The 19,340-nt window shown below is 41.4% G+C and overlaps 1 long non-coding RNA gene and 1 pseudogene across 1 annotated transcript in view; both read left to right on the forward strand.

The window, feature by feature from the left end:
• LOC148006749 (uncharacterized) overlaps positions 1–19,340 on the forward strand; it is a 42,956-nt gene that overhangs the window by 976 nt on the left and 22,640 nt on the right. The window lies entirely within an intron of this gene.
• On the forward strand, positions 15,357–16,061 carry Rpl13-ps18 (ribosomal protein L13, pseudogene 18; annotated as a pseudogene).

The following is a 19,340-nucleotide window of genomic DNA, read 5'->3' on the forward strand; positions in this document are numbered from 1 at the left end:
CAGGCAGTTCAATGTCCAATTTTCTGAGGATCCTCCAGACTGATTTCCAGAATGGTTGTACCAGTTTGCAATCCCATCAACAATGGAGGAGTGTTCCTCTTTCTCCACATCCTCGCCAGCATCTGCTGTCACCTGAGTTTTTGATCTTAGCCATTCTCACTGGTGTGAGGTGAAATCTCAGGGTTGTTTTGATTTGCATTTCCCTTATGACTAAAGATGTTGAACATTTCTTTAGGTGTTTCTCAGCCATTCGGCATTCCTCAGCTGTGAATTCTTTGTTTAGCTCTGAACCCCATTTTTTAATAGAGTTATTTGTCTCCCTGTGGTCTAACTTCTTGAGTTCTTTGTATATTTTGGATATAAGGCCTCTATCTGTTGTAGGATTGGTAAAGATCTTTTCCCAATTTGTTGGTTGCCGATTTGTCCTAACCACAGTGTCCTTTGCCTTACAGAAGCTTTGCAGTTTTATGAGATCCCATTTGTTGATTCTTGATCTTAGAGCATAAGCCATTGGTGTTTTGTTCAGGAAATTTTTTCCAGTGCCCATGTGTTCCAGATGCTTCCCTAGTTTTTCTTCTATTAGTTTGAGTGTGTCAGGTTTGATGTGGAGGTCCTTGATCCACTTGGACTTAAGCTTTGTACAGGGTGATAAGCATGGATCAATCTGCATTCTTCTACATGTTGCCCTCCAGTTGAACCAGCACCATTTGCTGAAAATGCTATCTTTTTTCCATTGGATGGTTTTGGCTCCTTTGTCAAAAATCAAGTGACCATAGGTGTGTGGGTTCATTTCTGGGTCTTCAATTCTATTCCATTGGTCTATCTGTCTGTCTCTGTACCAATACCATGCAGTTTTTATCACTATTGCTCTGTGATACTGCTTGAGTTCAGGGATAGTGATTCCTCCTGAAGTCCTTTTATTGTTGAGGATAGTTTTAGCTATCCTGGGTTTTTTGTTATTCCAGATGAATTTGCAAATTGTTCTGTCTAACTCTTTGAAGAATTGGATTGGTATTTTGATGGGGATTGCATTGAATCTGTAGATCGCTTTTGGTAAAATGGCCATTTTTACTATATTAATCCTGCCAATCCATGAGCATGGGAGATCTTTCCATCTTCTGAGGTCTTCTTCAATTTCTTTCCTCAGTGTCTTGAAGTTCTTATTGTACAGATCTTTTACTTGCTTGGTTAAAGTCACACCGAGGTACTTTATATTATTTGGGTCTATTATGAAGGGTGTCGTTTCCCTAATTTCTTTCTCGGCTTGTTTCTCTTTTGTATAGAGGAAGGCAACTGATTTATTTGAGTTAATTTTATACCCAGCCACTTTGCTGAAGTTGTTTATCAGCTTTAGTAGTTCTCTGGTGGAACTTTTGGGATCACTTAAATATACTATCATGTCGTCTGCAAATAGTGATATTTTGACTTCTTCTTTTCCGATCTGTATCCCCTTGACCTCCTTTTGTTGTCTGATTGCTCTGGCTAGAACTTCAAGAACTATATTGAATAAGTAGGGAGAGAGTGGGCAGCCTTGTCTAGTCCCTGATTTTAGTGGGATTGCTTCAAGTTCTCTCCATTTAGTTCTTAACCACTGAACCATCTTTCCAGATGCCTGTGTGGCTATATTTGATTGTGATGCAAAAGAATTTACACGCTTAATGTATCACGTTGATGAGTTTGTAGATCTGTATATTCAAGAAATGTAAGCATAATCAGTTCTATAAGCATGCCTAACTCTTCCAATTCCTTTGACTTTTTTTTTCCAGCTAGGAAATATCTTTAAACCGAGTTTCTGAAACTTCAGCCCTTATATGAGCCATTCCTGGAAGCTGTGGACCAAGTCCATCTGTTTAAGGGACTAGCAGAGCATTTTGTTCCACTTATAATATGACTTTCATTGTGTAATAGCTTATCTGTTCCTGTGCCACTTTCCTACTAAATCGAGAGCGCCACCTAGAATATCTTATGCTATTGAGCATTCTCTGTGACAGCATGGAGTTCGCTGTGTAACTAATGCTCAAAAGTGTCTATTGGATGAGGGGAGAAAATCTCCTGCTCGGTTAACAAGTATATATATTGCTATTCTCAAGTGACAGCTCAGTCATATGAGGTAGATGCCATGTCCCTGCACAAAAATCTCTGATAACTGAAGCCTCAAAAGTGTCTAATTGAAACAAACAGGCATCTCTCTGGCAGGATTTTGACACAAATAGTTAGGTGGACAGTGCTGCTATTCTGGGTCTGCTGTCTTCTCCCCCTCATTTCCAAAGCAATTGTGGAGTGAGCTTTTACCTGGCACTGATGACTTAGGAATTCAAGCTCTGTGAGATGCCACCACTGATTCCTTTCCCATCTATTCCCCCACAGCTCTCTGAGAAGACCCAGGAAAGGCATGAGATCTCCTGAGTTGGAGCAAATCAGGACAGAAGGCAGAGTTCTCAAGTCCAAATGGGATCAATGGGCTTTGGAACTGTAGGTTAACACATTTCCCTTCTTCGTCCATAGCTACTCACCATAGCTATCCATTGGAGAATCATTAATAAACAATGATGAAAACACACAACACACACACACACAGTCTATAGTCTTTAGACTGAAAGGCTTTCGCTTCCATTTGTTACCCTCCTTCCACCCAAAAAGGCTCAATTGAAAATCTCCCTGGTCCAGGAGGATTTCTGGACTGCTCAACTACTTTTATCAATGTCAATATTTTCCTCAGTTATTGCCAGTTCTGATCATGGGCTACTGCCAAAATCCATGTATCATTCATCTGTGAGTTTTCCCCCATAGACAGTCTGTTTATAAGCTCCTATTCCAGTGACAGAAAGCATATGGGTTGACTCATTGTCTTGTAGCCAGTCCAGCATCAACAGTTTGCCATCACTCGGCTAATTAAACCTTCAAGCTAGATAGCTGGTTATGCTCTTTCGCACACATGGTCAGAGCATTTGGGAACACAGAACTATGGCAATGCTAACAACGAACATCTTTATCGTATGTTTATGTCTCCTTGTTTCTTCCAGTTCTGGATAATGTACACGTTTGGGGGGTTGCACCATCAGTTCAGCAGTCTCCGCGACACAGCCGCGTCGTCGGCATTGCAGAGTGATAGCAAGGCATGCGCATAGCAGCAGCATGAATTTCCTGTTCGCACTAGCAGTTAACAGTCAGCACTTTCAAGAGCGCACATTCGTACTGTGGAGAAGATGAATTGCATGGCTACTTTCTTTAATTGCTAAGAAAGACGCCTATCGTTCGATGTCTCTGTACATTTTGGGTTGTCAAAGTTACTATCACTGAAAACAGTTTTATCTTTTGAGAAAGGGTCTTACTATGTATCCTCAGGTGCCCCAAAACTCTCTATGTAGAAAGAGCTGGTTTCAAACTTGTAAAGTTCTGGAACTTCCGTCTCCCGAGTGCTGGCGTTAAAGTCCTGCACCTCCACACCTGGCTGAAAACCACTTTTATATCAAAAGTAAAATAGTAGAGAACACAGAGTCAGTGCCCAAGTTATAGATCCAAACCAGGGAAACTGAATTGTATAGGATGTGAGGAGGTTTCAGTTTTCTGAGATTCCATCTTTAATAAAAGGAGAATTGGAAACAAAGTGGTGTTTAACTTGTTGCTCTGTTGCCTTCTCACCCTTTGAGAAATAGAGTTGTGGTTAGGAAAATATATGTATGTTCACATATGCATGCCATATCAATTAATAAAAGAGGTCACGGATTTGAAGAGGGGGGAGGAGTATATGGAGGGCTTGAAGGGAGGAAAAACAAGGGAGATGTGTTATAATTATATTATTATCTCAACAACAACAACAATAATAAAATAACAATAACAATAACAACAACACAACCCACGAACAACAGCTAAGTGAAGAAGATGGTGGGGCTGGAGAGATGGCTCAGCGGTTAAGAGCACTGACTGCTCTTCCAGAGGTCCTGAGTTCAATTCCCAGCAACCACATGGTGGCTCACAACCATCTGTAATGGGATCAGATGCCCTCTTCTGGTGTCTGAAGATAGCTACAGTGTACTCATATACATAAAAAACAATCTTAAAAAAAAAGAGAAGAGGATGGTGTAGGAAAGAGAAAGAAAAGGGGAAAGAAACAGGATTAGGAAAGATGGCAACAGTGGTAAGAAAACATTTGGCCCTCAATCTGGAAGGTTCATAGATTCTCGGGGACACATGGCTAGATGTAGGGAGTCGCTCTGGAGAGTGTGTGGCTGCGGTGGGGTTGTGACCATCATCATCCAGCCCTACCTTGACTGCTTCTGTTGCTTGGATTAGTTGGAGGTGGTAGGAGACTCAGAAATTGTCACCAGTTTGTGAGGCCTCGCCTCCAGTTTTCTATCAGCCGCTTCGGCAAATCGGAGGCCCTTTCGCAGGAAGGATTCTGAAGTGTGTGACAAAGGACGTGGTGAGATTGCTCATAAAATAAAATCTGTCTTCAGAGTGCACTAGGCCCTTGCGGACCATAGGGACTAGATGGTTTTTGGAATATAACCAACCTCCATTAATCACAATCCCACATGTCTTCTTAAAGCCTTTCTTTCTTTATCCTGTGTTTTAATACATTGCTTGACAAAATCCAGATGGTATTTTACTACATATTTTACTCTCAGCAGGGCACATGCACAGACCCTGTAACCATAAACATACGTTAAACAAAAAGCCAACTAGTCCATAGGAAAAGATGAAACAGTGGAAACCATATTAAGGGAAAAATCCACACAGACGACCTTTGCACATAAAAAGGAAGTATTAAAAGAAGAGAATAGGCTGAGAGGAATGTTTATATATATACCATACTTCAGAATCTCTACATTAATATATAGTTAATTATGCAAAATGTCCAAGTGGTATGGAAGAAGTTTACATATGGAGGAGTGAAACTGAGTTCCTCCCGCTCTCACCCTGCTGGTGGCTGTTTCTGATTCTTTGTTAACAGCTTGGTGCACAGACAAACATTCAGAACCCACGAATCTGCCTGAGCTCCTCAGCCCTCTCCTTTCCCAGGAGGATGACTACTCAGCAGTATACGGAGAAGGAAGGACATTCCTCGACTAAGGCTTGCTTAGAGAAGTGTCTACTCAGAAGGGGATCTTAATGTCTTGTGATTCTTCTTGGGCCACGTGCACATGGCTCCTGGTCACCTTCTAACCAGTGTTTCTCAACCTGTGGGTCATGATCCCTCTGGGGGTCACAGAGGTCATATATCATATATCCCGCATATTTACATTATGATTCATAGCAGTAGCAAAGCTAGTTATGGAGTAGCAACAAAGTAATTGGATAGGTGTGGGTCAGCATGATAGGAGGGGCTGTCATTAAAAGGTCAGAGCATTAGGAAGGTGGAGAACCACTGTTCTAGATCCCCAGAGACCCCTCAGCAGGGAGCTCTTTGCCCTCTCAACGTGAGCTTCGAAGGGACTGAGTGGAGAGTGTCTGCCTCTCTCCTTTCCTTGTCTTCTTGTCCTCGGTTCTGTGACAAGGTTTGGGTTTTACTGAAAGGAATAGAGCATGCTGTGTTTTATTATGACTTGCCCCAAGGTTCAGAGAAAGCAGCAGCCTAGAAGCTAAAACCTGGGGATGCTGTCCTCGTGTGACATACAAGACTCAGTACTGAACCTGGGTCCCTAGGCTGAGAGCAATGCTTTCTAAGAGAAAATAAGAAGTGATAATTATTGACATAAAAACTCTACACAATAAGACAGACAGATTGGGAGTGGGTGGACATTCTAAACTTAGTTCCCTTTAAGATCATTCTTGCTAATGTTAATCAAAGACTTCTGCCTTTTTGGTTTTTTTTCTTTTGAATAAATCCCCACGAGCAGGGGAACATATCATGATTCGCACTTAGATAGCTTGCTTCCAGATTCATATCACATCGACTTCCCACTAAGTAATCAGATACACACACACACACACACACACACACACACACACACACACATTTTCAAACAATATACACACAGACAGGCACACACAGAGACACACAAAAGCACACACACAGACACACAGAGGCATTTACACAGTCACACACACACAAATACAGACACGCTCATATTCTGTGAATCAGAGAACACATGGCACGAGTCACGTGGGAGAAGCTGAATAGAAAGTCTCAGACACCTGGACGTCTGCTGTGCAAACTTTCCATTTCCAGTCAGCATCTCATTTGGCAGGGCAAAGGTCATTGCTATCCTTCAGTCTCAAATCTTTTCTTACTATCCTTCACACCTGCCTTTTTCTAACTTTGTATAAAAGGAGGAGACTGGAATGATGCACAAAATTACTCTTAAAGGCCACACTTTAGCTCTTCATTGAAAAGTTAATACAGCCTATGTTAACTCAGGTGAATCCCGGGTTACGAACTTTTAAATTGGGAGAGGCAGTTTTATTCTTCCACTTATGTTGACACACACCTGTGTGAAAGGATGTGCTACTTTACTACAAGAGTGAATGGAGCACACAGTCTACAAATTGCTGGAAAACATATATGAGAAAAAAAATGCAACAAGGTAATATTCTCAGCATTATAAAACCATAAGAAAAAGGAATCCTAAGAGCAAAATTGGCAGAAACCAGTATTATTTACAGAGAAGAAGTAACTAATAATATAAAAGCATGAGCTAACAATACAGAGTCAAAGTGAAGTATAATGAGACCATTATTCCTGGCCTTCATATTTATAAAAACTGTTCAGGGAAGCCCAGACAACAGAGATGAGATGAGGCCTCTGCCTTCATCTGGATAATTTATCACACTTGACCCTGAGAAGAAGCTCAGAAATGTGCCACAAAATGCTACTCTATGTTTAACAATTAACTGATTGTGTGTGCATGTTCATATGTATGCATATGCCTGTGCATGTGGAGGCCAGAGGTTAACCTTGTTCTTTGGGAGCAGTCCAGCCTATTTTCTGTGACAAAGTGTGTCCCTGGGACTCTCCAAGTCTCCACCTTCCCAGCACTAAGGTTAAAAACATGAGCCATGAAATCTAGCTTTTTACCTGTGTGCTTGGAATTGAACACAGGTCTTCATGTTTGGGCAACAAGTATTTTAGCAGCTGAATGGAATTCTGCTTCTGATGTATTAATGTTGTAAAACAAATAGTTATTAATAATAATTAATGCATAAAATTTCAATATTAGAATATCTGAAATTTAGGGAAATCTGTGAAATATTGGAATTAGGGGACAGTACAGTTATGTTGTATACATGTGTAGACATTACATGCAGGTAATTTTCCATTAATATAATAAAAACTTTCAATGTTCAATAAAATATATTTTTATTTTTGAGACACAAAGATGCATGTATTGATAATTTAACAGTACTTAGGTTACTTACAAAGTCCCCACTCAGTTCCCAACTGAAGTCTTCCCTTATTTTTTGTCTTTTATGATCCCTTCCGCAGTTTTCCATCATGATTATGTATCACTTTTATCATCAGAAAAATAAATGTCTACATTTAAAGACCATTGTGAAGTTACTACATAAAATCTACACAAATATCAGTGAGAGGTGAAAACACAGAACTATGATTTGTTCTATGGCTTCCTGACTCTAAAGGTAGTTAAATATCAAAACATGGGAACTATGGGTTAAATCTTTCTAACAGCTGTGATAAAGTCATGCCCCCCTACCACACCCCACCCCCATAGCACATGGGAGCAATCTTGTAGTTTGTCAACTATGAAAGAGAGCACTTGACCATACATTTTTTTATAGCTTACTCTGAGAAAATATGTATTGCTAAAGTTGTCATGAACGGACATGATACTAACATGTTAGTAACAGGTGTTAACATTTACAATGGTCACATATGATACAAATCTAGTCCTGGTCTTCATGATGTTAGTTTGCATTGTTACTTATATTAACTGATACATAGATTTTAAAAAATAACTAGATATCCCAGGAAGTTTTTAAAGAAAACTTTCAAACTGTACTATGATATAAAAGTATAGTCCCTAAGAAAGGGTCGTATATAATGATTCAGACTCCATTAAGCTAATTACAGATTCCCACGTGCAGCTTTCATAGTGAGTTGATTGTAATTCTTATTTATTAAAATCTAGATGTCTTGTGCTAAACCCACTGAACTGGCAATTAACCTAGTGCTTAATGGGCAGGTTTGAGCATGAATTCAGCACTTCTGTGAACAGGAAGTTCAATGTGAACTGAGAAAGAAAAAAAAATGTCCTGGGCCCTTTTATTTGAAGGGCAGAGAGCCACACAAGAAGTTCACCGAACTTCATGTACTTCATGTTAGTATTCTGTACAGACAACAACAACCACAACAAAATTTCATGTATTTATTCTTCAGGCTAAATGAGTTCCTTCTTCTGGACATTTCCCAGCGTGGCTCAATAGTTGGGGACATAAAACACAACAATATTCTATTTTATGTTCTACTTCATGATTTTAATTGATGGCTAGATAATTAAAACAAACCATGGAACGATTACGTATCGAAGGACATTGATGCAAGCAATAGAGCTCATCAAGTACTTTACTCCAGGAACTGGGGATATGGCAATAACATAACACTCCTGTTCTCGGGAGCAGACGTTCTGTTTCTGAGAACACTAAATAAACACTGAATTTATAATGTGATATCAAGGAGTAGTAAGTGCTACAAAAATTCAGGATAAAGGGTTAGGTAACGACATACTTATGTAATACCTGCTTTTACAGAGTACCAAAAGGCTCTATGAGGATGTCCAATGTAAACAAAATTCATAAGAAAGTGAGAAAACAGGTCATTATACTACCTGAAAGATAAAAGTTTCCAGTTATAGAGAGGAGTTATGCAAAGATCCAGGATAAAACCAGCTTTGACGTATATGAAGAATGAAGGGAAGGTTAATGCACAGCTATCAAGGGGACTGTGGGAAAGATGGGGCAGTAGAGGACTATGGGAAAGATGGGGCAGTAGAGGACTGTGGGAAAGATGGGGCAGTAGAGGACTATGGGAAAGATGGGGCAGTAGAGGACTGTGGGAAAGATGGGGCAGTAGAGGACTGTGGGAAAGATGGGGCAGTAGAGGACTATGGGAAAGATGGGGCAGTAGAGGACTATGGGAAAGATGGGGCAGTAGAGGACTGTGGGAAAGATGGGGCAGTAGAGGACTATGGGAAAGATGGGGCAGTAGAGGACTATGGGAAAGATGGGGCAGTAGAGGACTGTGGGAAAGATGGGGCAGTAGAGGACTGTGGGAACGATGGGGCAGTAGAGGACTGTGGGAAAGATGGGGCAGTGTATTAGCTATTCTCTCGTGTTGGCATAAAATACTCTAACAAAAGCAACCTAAGGGAGACATTGTCCATTTTAGCTTAAGGTTCCAGAACAATACAGTCTATCAAGGCGGGGAGGGCATGGCAGCGGGAGCAGAAAGCTGGCTGATCAAATTTTTATCCACACTGGTGCTGGAGGGAGAGAGGAACAAGATGTGGGGGAGGGCTATCATCTCTTAAAGCCCAGTGAAGTGATTCTTCCAGAAAGGCTTTACCTCATAAAGGTTCCATTACCTCTCCTGAGTGTCAGCTACAGAAGAGAAAAGACAACCTATAGGGTGGGGAAAATATTTTCAAATCGTATCTTATAGAGGATTTAACATCCAGAATGCCTTTCTATCCATCCATAATCGACTGATCAGTTGGTTTATCTATCATCTTACAGCAACAACAACAGCAACAGCAGAAGCAACCAATCTTGCAAATGGGCAGAGAACTTAAAGAGACTTTTTCCCAAGATAGTGTATAGGCTTATATTTTTTTAAACCTACTGTGATATGTGTACTTAAATGCTTTTTTTATTGGATATTTTCTTTATTTACATTTCAAATGTTATCCCCTTTTCTGGTTTCCTCTCCAGAAAACCCCATCCCTTCCTCCCTCCCCCTGTTTCTATGAGGGTTCTCCTCCAGTCACCCACCCACTCCCTCCTGCCTCCCCCCGCCCTGCCATTCCCCTACACTGGGGCATAGAGCCTCCACAGGACCAAGGGTCTCTTCTCCCATTGATGCCCTACAAGGTCATCCACTGTTACAAATGTGGCTGGAGCCATGGGTTGCTCCATGTGTACTTGTTGGTTGGTGGTTTAGTCCTTGGGAGCTATGGTGTAGCTGATTGGTTGATATTGTTATTCTTCCCATGGGGTTGCAAACCCCTTCAGCTCCTTCAGTTTTTTCTCTAACTCCTCCATTGAGGACCCCTTCTCTGTCCAATGGTTGACTGTGAACATTCACCTCTGTATTTGGCAGAGCCTCTCAGGAGACAGCTAAATTAGGCTCCTGTCAGCATATACTTGTACTTAAATGCTTTAACTTCCCTTTTAGCCCACCACCCACCAGAAGTGTTGGAAAGAAAAGGTTAATAGGTCAAAGGAGTATGTGGACCTTTTAAGAAATAGTTTGGGGCAAGAGAATCCAATCTGTGTTGTCAGGATACTGTAGTTTAGTTTACATGGATTAGCAGCGGAAGCTTGATCCACTCTCAAACACCATTTATGAATCAGCAGCATCAGCAATGGTAGTTCAATTTAGAGAAACTGTGAGGCTCTGCCAATCAGCCTGAGTCTTCAGAGGTAGCAAGAAGCTGCTGGTATACTACCAGTAGGTTTTGGTGTTCCTCTCCTCCCTGAACTCACAACAAACAATGACCAGCAAAGAGTGGCAAGGCGAACCAATACCACACAGCCCTGTTCATTTTTTATTGTATTTATATCCTTTTGAAACATTACTTGTTCTCTCAAGCATCTGCTCTAGCAAAACATCATATCCCCCGCCCCCTTTTTTAGGCAGCCTTTAAAAAATACCACATGAGCAAAACATCCTCCTATGTGCCTGCTTCAGCAAAAACATCCTCTCATAAGACAGTGCTCAGAGGGGTTGGGGATTTAGCTCAGTGGTAGAGCGCTTGCCTAGGAAGCGCAAGGCCCTGGGTTCAGTCCCCAGCTCTGAAAAAAAGAACCAAAAAAAAAAAAAAAAAAAGACAGTGCTCAGAAAAGTATCACATGACACAACTGAGTTGCCAAACCAAACTTTCCACTTCAGTAATGAAGTAGCTGGTGAGCACATGCAAGCCATTCGGTATCGCTGGTAATTTGTGGAACACAAGCCAAAGGGCTAGCGAGCACTTCATGTCTATTCGGGTGACTGTAATTTAAAAAGCAAAACAAAGAAAAGTAAATGTGGGCCAAAACATTAATAAATAAACCCTTGTGTACTGTTGGCGTGAGTGTGATGCTGTTCTAGAAATCAGCTCCGCCTTCCCTGGAAAAGCTAAGCACTGCCTCACCACGTGATCCAGTGAGTCTGTTCTTAGGTGTGATCATGATTGTTCTCAACTGTGTAGTTGGATCGGATGTGGAATCACCGAGCAGACACACCTCTGGGTAAGTCTTTAAGGATGTTTCCAGAGATCAACGGAAGTCTCTCCTTTAATGCAACTGCTCTACCAGAGGGATTGAAGTGTCAGACTGAATAATGAGAAAAAGAGAAAGGCAGTTGAGTACTAACAGTTATCTATGTTTCCTGACTGAAGTCAAAGGAAGGATGACCTGTCACCTCATGCACCTGCTTCCGTGTCTTCCCCACCATCACGGATCACATCTCAGCAAACTGTGAACCAAAACCAAACCTGTCTTTCCCTAAGTGACTTTTGTCAAAATAATAAGAACATTAATATATCTATATGCCCTCCAAAATTGAAAATGGAACTTCAAGATATTTTACTTCGTATTAATTTCCCTGTGATAATATCAAAAGGGAGAAAGTCACCCAAGTGTCTGTCAAGTGATGGATGGGTTACTAAAGTGTGACATATGGTTTAGTCATACAATCCTTTTAACAAGCAGGATCTTCCTATGTAGCACTGGATGACCTGGAACTTGCTACATAGATCCAGCCGTAGTTGAACTCAGAGAGATCTGCCTGAATCTGCTTCCTACATACCGGGGTTGCATACATATATCCACGCGTGACTCAGTTTGCTCATAGAAAAATAAATGTGTAATGCAGATGAAATTCAAAACTATACTTCATAAAGTAACTCAAAATAGAAAACAGCTACTGTATGGTTCTACATATAGGAGATTTTTAGGATAGAGAAAGAAACAGATTTGAGGTTGTCAAGGGTTGGAAGGAATGATGGAATCGCAAGGTATAACTCACTGCTTGCTTAGAGAATAGAGGGGGGTTGCTGTGCTAAGATGTTCAGAAAAAAATGTTGTCGAGGATGCGGAGAAAGAGGAACACTCCTCCATTGTTGGTGGGATTGCAAACTGGTACAACCATTCTGGAAATCAGTCTGGAGGGTCCTCAGAAAATTGGACATTGAACTGCCTGAGGATCCAGCTATACCTCTCTTGGGCATATACCCAAAAGATGCCCCAACATATAAAAAAGACACGTGCTCCACTATGTTCATTGCAGCCTTATTTATAATAGCCAGAAGCTGGAAAGAACCCAGATGCCCTTCAACAGAGGAGTGGATACAGAAAATGTGGTACATCTACACAATGGAGTACTAAAACAATGATTTTATAAAATTTATAGGCAAATGGATTGAGCTAGAAAATATCATCCTGAGTGAGGTAACCCAATCACAGAAAACACACATGGTATGCATTCATTGATAAGTAGATATTAGCCCAAAAGCTTGGATTACCCAAGATACAATCCATAGACCACTTAAAGCTCAAGAAGAAGGATGACCAAAATGTGGATGCTTCCACTTCTTCTTAAAAGGGGAAAAATATCCATTGGAGGGGATATGGATGCAAAGTTTGGAGCAGAGACTGAAGGAACTGCCATTCAGAGCTTGCCCCACATGTGGCCCATACATATACAGACACCAAAACTAAATAAGATTGATGAACTAAGAAGTGCATGCTGACAGGAACTGGATATAGCTGTCTCCTGAGAGACACAGCTAGAACATGTCAAATACAGAGGTGAATGCTAGCAGCAAAGCAGTGAACTGAGAACAAGACCCCTACTTGGAGGATTTAGAGAAAGGATTGAAAGAGCTTGAAGGGGCTCGAGACCCCATATGAACAACAATGTCAACCAACCTGAGCTTCCAGGGACTAAACCACTACCCAAAGACTATACATGGACTGACCCAGGGCTCCAACTGCACATGTAGCAGAGAACAGCTTTGTTGGGGCACCAGTGGAAGGGGAAGCCCTTGGTCCTACCAAGGTTGGACCCCCAATGTAGGGGAATGTTGGGGAGGGCGGTAAGAGGGTGGATGGGGAGGGGAACATCCTTGTAGAAGAAGGGGAGGGTGAGGGGATAGGGGGCTTATGGTCAGGAATAACATTTGAAATCTAAATAAAGAAATACCCAATTAAAAAAAGAAGTTCATAAAATTAATAGCAGTGATGGTGGCACAGCATTCCCAATGTGTTTCGTGAAACTGAACTGTGCACTTATAGCAGTTAGAGTTATATGGCTCATGAATTCTCATTCAAAAATGTTTAAAGAGACAAGTATTTTAAAAGGAAAACACAAAGCAGAACATCTTTAGATAATCAAAAACAAAGCAACTATGCTGTCGGTGTCTTTGTACAGGAAGAGGCATCAGAGGAAGCTCAGCTTGAAAGGAAATAACGCAGAACAGAAATCTGGATGGAAAGGAAGGAAGTTTAAAAATCTTTAGGTATTTCTGTAAATGCTAAATTTGTCTTTTGTTAATTTCTGTAAAAGATATATGACTTAAAATATTTAGAGTGCAGTTGGGGATCAAAACACTGTAGCAGTAAGGTATGGTGACTTTAGCACAGGTCATACGTGTGTCAGTGAGATAGTCAATCTACACAGGCGGACAAACTGAGGGTGCCTGTTGTACTCTCGAGACAAACTACAAAGTACCATGATAATGGAGAGGTCGTTCAGTCCTCCAACAACGGGAATAGAAAAGAAAGGGGCGGTGCAAAGCAAATGCCAAATGACAGATTTAAATCCGTTTAAACATTCCAACACTTAAGTCACAACGAAAAGCTATGTTAAAAGGCAGATCACCCTTCAAAAATTTAAGGTCTGAACCACACATTTAAGAAGACACAACATTTAAATATGTTTAAGGATGTTAAAAACAAAGGACAGAAAACTGCAACAAAATAGGGAAGTGTAATATAGTTACACCAGTCTTCTATTAATGCCCAAGAAAAGGTTTCAAGGGGCTGGAGAGATGGTTTGTGGATCAGCACTGTAGTGCTCTTCCAAAGGACACAGAGCCAGCTCCCAGCATCCAAGTCAGGGGACTTGCAATTGTCTGTAACTCCAGCTCCAGGAGTTCCTTAGATATTACAGAGACCTGCCCTCTCATGTGGACATACCCACACTCATACACACATGACTAAAAATAAAATTAATCTTTAAGAAGAAAAAAGAAAAGAGTCATCTGAACAAAGGACGTCATCAAAGATGAGGGCATTTCATACTATTAAAAAGACCAATTAGCTAAGAAAACCCAGCATCTCTAGTGCATATGTTCATAATAGCAGCGTCAAAGTAACATACAACAAAAGTTAACGGGAACTGAAGTCCACACGTGCTAGACTCAATTTCCAGTAAAACAAATGTTTTTGTATCTATGGGTCCATGCATTGGAAGACTGTATGTCATTAACATAATGGAGTTACCTACACTGAGGTGTATATTCAAGGAAATCTCTCTTAAATTCTAAGCAGACTCATTCCTAACTTGGTAGAAACCGATCAGCTGGATCTAAAATTTGTGTGCAAATACACAAAAGTTAGCGTATAAATCTTAGGGATAAACTAGTAGTTCTTATACTGATCTCAAAACTTACCTAATTTTATCAGAACACCACAGAATAAACAAAGTGCTGTTGAGTATATAAACTGATCTGTGGAACTGGGTATAGAGGCGAAAAATAAGCATGGATATTTCAAAATACCAATCAAATTTTGGCAAATAACCAAGCCAATCCCATGGAGAAAGACATCCCCACCCTTCCCAACAAATGTTACTGTAACATTGAGAAATGTATACAGATGAGAACAAAATCTTAACTGCTATAATGCATGATCCATAAGTATTTGAGATGGCTGACAGGACTGAACTAAAATGCTTAATACTCTAGAAATACACTGGGAATGAAACATTGGAAGCATCTCTATGACTTTTTTTTTTTTTTTGGTTCTTTTTTTCGGAGCTGGGGACCGAACCCAGGGCCTTGCGCTTCCTAGATAAGCGCTCTACCACCGAGCTAAATCCCCAGCCCCTCTCTATGACTTTTAGGAACACGAAGGCTTCTTAGGAAATAGTTGTAAAGAAAAGCAATAGTCATAAAGAAAAATTGTTGTAGTCTATGAGTATTAAAATTTTGTTGTCCCAAAACCCCAGAGTGCTTTGCGGTGCCCGGTCCTTTCCGCTCGGCCGTTCTCCCATACCCAGCCGGAATGGCATGATCCTGAAGCCCCACTTCCAAAAGGATTGCAGCAGCGAGTGGACACTTGGTTCAACCAGCCAGCAAGCAAGATCTGCAGATGCAAGGCCCAGCAAGCAAAAGCGCTCCGCATTGCCCCTTGTCCCGCGTCCGGATCCATCAGGCCCATCGTGAGGTGCCCTACAGTTAGATGCCACACCAAGGTTGGGGATGCCAGGGGCTTCAGCCTGGAGGAACTCAGGGTGGCTGGTATCCACAAGAAAATGACTCGCACCATCGGCATCTCTGTGGACCCGAGGAAGCGAAACAAACCCACTGAGTCACTGCAGGCCAACATGCAGTGCCTGAAGGAGTACCACTCCAAGCTCATGCTTTTCCCCAGGAAGCCCTTTGCTCCAAAGAAGGGAGACAGTTCTGCTGAAGAACTTAAATTGGCCACCCAGCTAACAGGACCTGTGATGCTCATCCAGAATGTGTACAAAAAGGAAAAGGCCTGAGTCATTATAGAAGAAGAGAAGAACTTTAAGGCTTTTGCCAGTTTTCCCATGGCCCGTGCCAATGCCTGGCTCTTTGGCATCCGAGTAAAAAAGGGCAAAAGAAGAGCAGGATGTTGAAAAGAAAAAGTAATGCGTGCTTGGAGAGTTGTAATAAATTTTCCGTAGAGCAAACAAACAAACAAACCCAAAGAACAGAATTTTGCCTCATAATAAAACACCAACAAAGAAGTATAAGACAGAGACTGGGAGAAATTATTCTCAAATGTGAATCTGACAAATGGCTTATTTCCAGGTCGTGTGAAGAAATGCTTTAGTTGGGTCTGGGAGCTGACTCGGTGGTGAAGGGCACCAGCTGCTCTTCCAGAGGACTGTGGTTTAGTTCCCAGCATCCACAAGGTGGCTAACGACCGTCTGTAACTACAGTTCTGCAGGATCTGCTGCCCTCCTCTGGCCTTCCTTGGCATTGCACACACATGGTGCATAGATAAACACGCAGGCAAAGCAAATACCTCCATAAGCAAAGATAAATAAATCTTTAGAAAAGAAATGGTTTAGTAAAAGAACAACAACAACAACGATAATTTTAAAACCACAGTCTAGTTTTTAAGAAATAGGAAGAAGAATTGAAAAGACAAACAAAAGAGACTACAAGAATGGTCATCATGAGCACAGAAAATCTTCTGTCTCCTGAGAGGATCTGCCAGAACACGAAGAATGCAGAGGCGGACTCTCGCAGCCAACCATTGAACTGAGAACGGGGTCCCAGTTGGATTAGAGAAATGATTGAAGGAGCTGAAGGGGTTTGCAACCCCATAAGAACAATAATATCAACCAACCAGAGCTCCCAGGGACTAAACCACCATCCAAAGAGTACACATGGGCAGACCCATGGCTCCAGCTGCATATGTAGCAGAGGATGGCCTTGTTGGGCACCAATGGGTGGAGAAGCCCTTGGTCCTGCCAAGGCTGCCCCTACCCCTGAGTGTAGAGGAATGTCAGGGGTAGGCGGGAAGGGGTGGGTAAGTGGGAGGGGGAACGCCCTCATAGAAGACTGGGGTGGGGGAATAGGATAGGAGATTTATGGATGGGAAACCGGGAAAGGGGATAACATTTGAAATGTAAATAAATTAAAACAATCCAATAAAAAAGAAAATCTTCCTTAAAGCAGTCATCTCTTAAAATAATAAATAAATAAATAAATAAATAAATAAATAGAACCGTTTCTATTTCCTAAGAGGTTAAATTGAAGAGTACAGAAATATTAAGCGTTGGTGAGGATGTGAAGAGGGACTCTCACTGTGGTAATAACAGGAAGTTATATGACTGTTTTGAAATGTTTCTAGAATTAAGCTTCACGACTCCTTCCTTTCTTCGGGTGGTTCTGACCTCTTTAAATGATATTTTCATAAACACACTTTCACAGCAGTTAATGCATGCTTGCTCCTTCCCCACCTGCCTCTCATTCACTCCCGAAATCATCACTACACAGCACCTAGCTGTCATGACGGTGCTTGGCGAAGCTCGCCAGCAGCCTCTTCTCTGTCAAAGGTCTGTTGTTTGATCGGTTTCACTGAGGTAAATGGTAGAGGAATTTTTGCCTGTGCTTTGCAGATTATAGCACATCTGTTTTTTAACTCCTCATTCCAGACTCTGTGTTTATCTATGCAACTAACATCTTTGTTCATACAATCCAGGTGCTGCCATTGGACCATGTTTTCTGTCTACTTGGTTCTTATTATCTCCCATTTGCCCTTGTCAAGTTCCAGAGCTAGGGCCCTTAGATGTTGTTTCCATTTCTCTTATCACCTCCCTTGTTTTCTACTTTGAATCTATCACCAGGTTCCATTAATTCTACTTTCTAATGTCCTCACGTCCATCCTTCTGCCTCTGATCTGCTCCATCTGCGATCTCCTAAGTAGCTTTCCACTGTGCTGGGAACATAGCTAGCGTGTTCACTTGCAGCCCCCTCTAAGATTATACTCATCACTTGTTTATGCCACGGGTATAAACATGAAGAGACACCAGGTTATCATTTCCTTGGAGCCAGGTACCCTTCCCAGCATGGGCATGTCTCAGACGGGAAGAGTCTACTTAGGAGAATAGTAAAGGAAGTAGCCTGGAATATCCATCTTCCTGTCTTAAGGATTTCATAAAAGGAAAGGAATGTCTTTCTTCCCAGGCCAGAAAGCTAAGAGCTTCCATAAACTAGACCTACTCTTACATCTCATGGAGACTCTCATCTGAAAGTAGAAACTTGTCTATACAGAGGAGACGAGATAAAATTATTTGCATGTGTGTTGATTTCTGTGTGTGTGTGTGTGTGTGTGTGTGTGTGTGTGTGTGTGTGTGTGTGTGTGTTTCAAAGTCCCAATTGTCTGTCTCTGCCTTTCCCAGGGTTTAGTTATCTCGACTCTCAAGGTATTCCTATCTAGCAGAAAGAATTGTGTTCTATTATCAGTAAATACCTTACTAGCAAAGAGATGGCTCTACTCACTCGTGTCTTCTAACTTGAAATCTTGACTAGAAGGTTTTTCTCCATCTCTTCACTGGGAGTAACATATTCTCTTTCAGGACCCAGTTTACCTCTCAAGCCATTTCTATGGAATTTCTGGTTGTTGAATGACCTAAAGGAAAGGCTGGGTTTGTCACATTTCCTTGGATAAATGCGAGAGGAAATGAATTACTCTCCTAACAGCTTATATTTTTGGTAAGCCTGTATCAGGGGCTACTTCTGTTCTCATGAAATCAGATACTGTTCCCATTGTACTCCTCTGACCGTTGGCTGTGATCGCTCTGTCTTAAATGCCATGCATCCTCTTGACAGGCTTGTCCATCATGTCGATGAAGTCTTGTGCTGTATTTGGTTCAACTGGAGGGCAACATGTAGAGGAATGCAGATCGATCCATGCTTATCACCCTGTACAAAGCTTAAGTCCAAGTGGATCAAGGACCTCCACATCAAACCAGACACACTCAAACTAATAGAAGAAAAACTAGGGAAGCATCTGGAACACATGGGCACTGGAAAAAATTTCCTGAACAAAACACCAATGGCTTATGCTCTAAGATCAAGAATCGACAAATGGGATCTCATAAAACTGCAAAGCTTCTGTAAGGCAAAGGACACTGTGGTTAGAACAAAACGGCAACCAACAGATTGGGAAAAGATCTTTACCAATCCTACAACAGATAGAGGCCTTATATCCAAAATATACAAAGAACTCAAGAAGTTAGACCGCAGGGAAACAAATAACCCTATTAAAAAATGGGGTTCAGAGCTAAACAAAGAATTCACAGCTGAGGAATGCCGAATGGCTGAGAAACACCTAAAGAAATGTTCAACATCTTTAGTCATAAGGGAAATGCAAATCAAAACAACCCTGAGATTTCACCTCACACCAGTGAGAAT

Source organism: Rattus norvegicus, chromosome 2 (assembly GCF_021556685.1).
Source record: "Rattus norvegicus strain SHRSP/BbbUtx chromosome 2, alternate assembly SHRSP_T2T, whole genome shotgun sequence".
Lineage (NCBI taxonomy): Eukaryota > Metazoa > Chordata > Mammalia > Rodentia > Muridae > Rattus > Rattus norvegicus.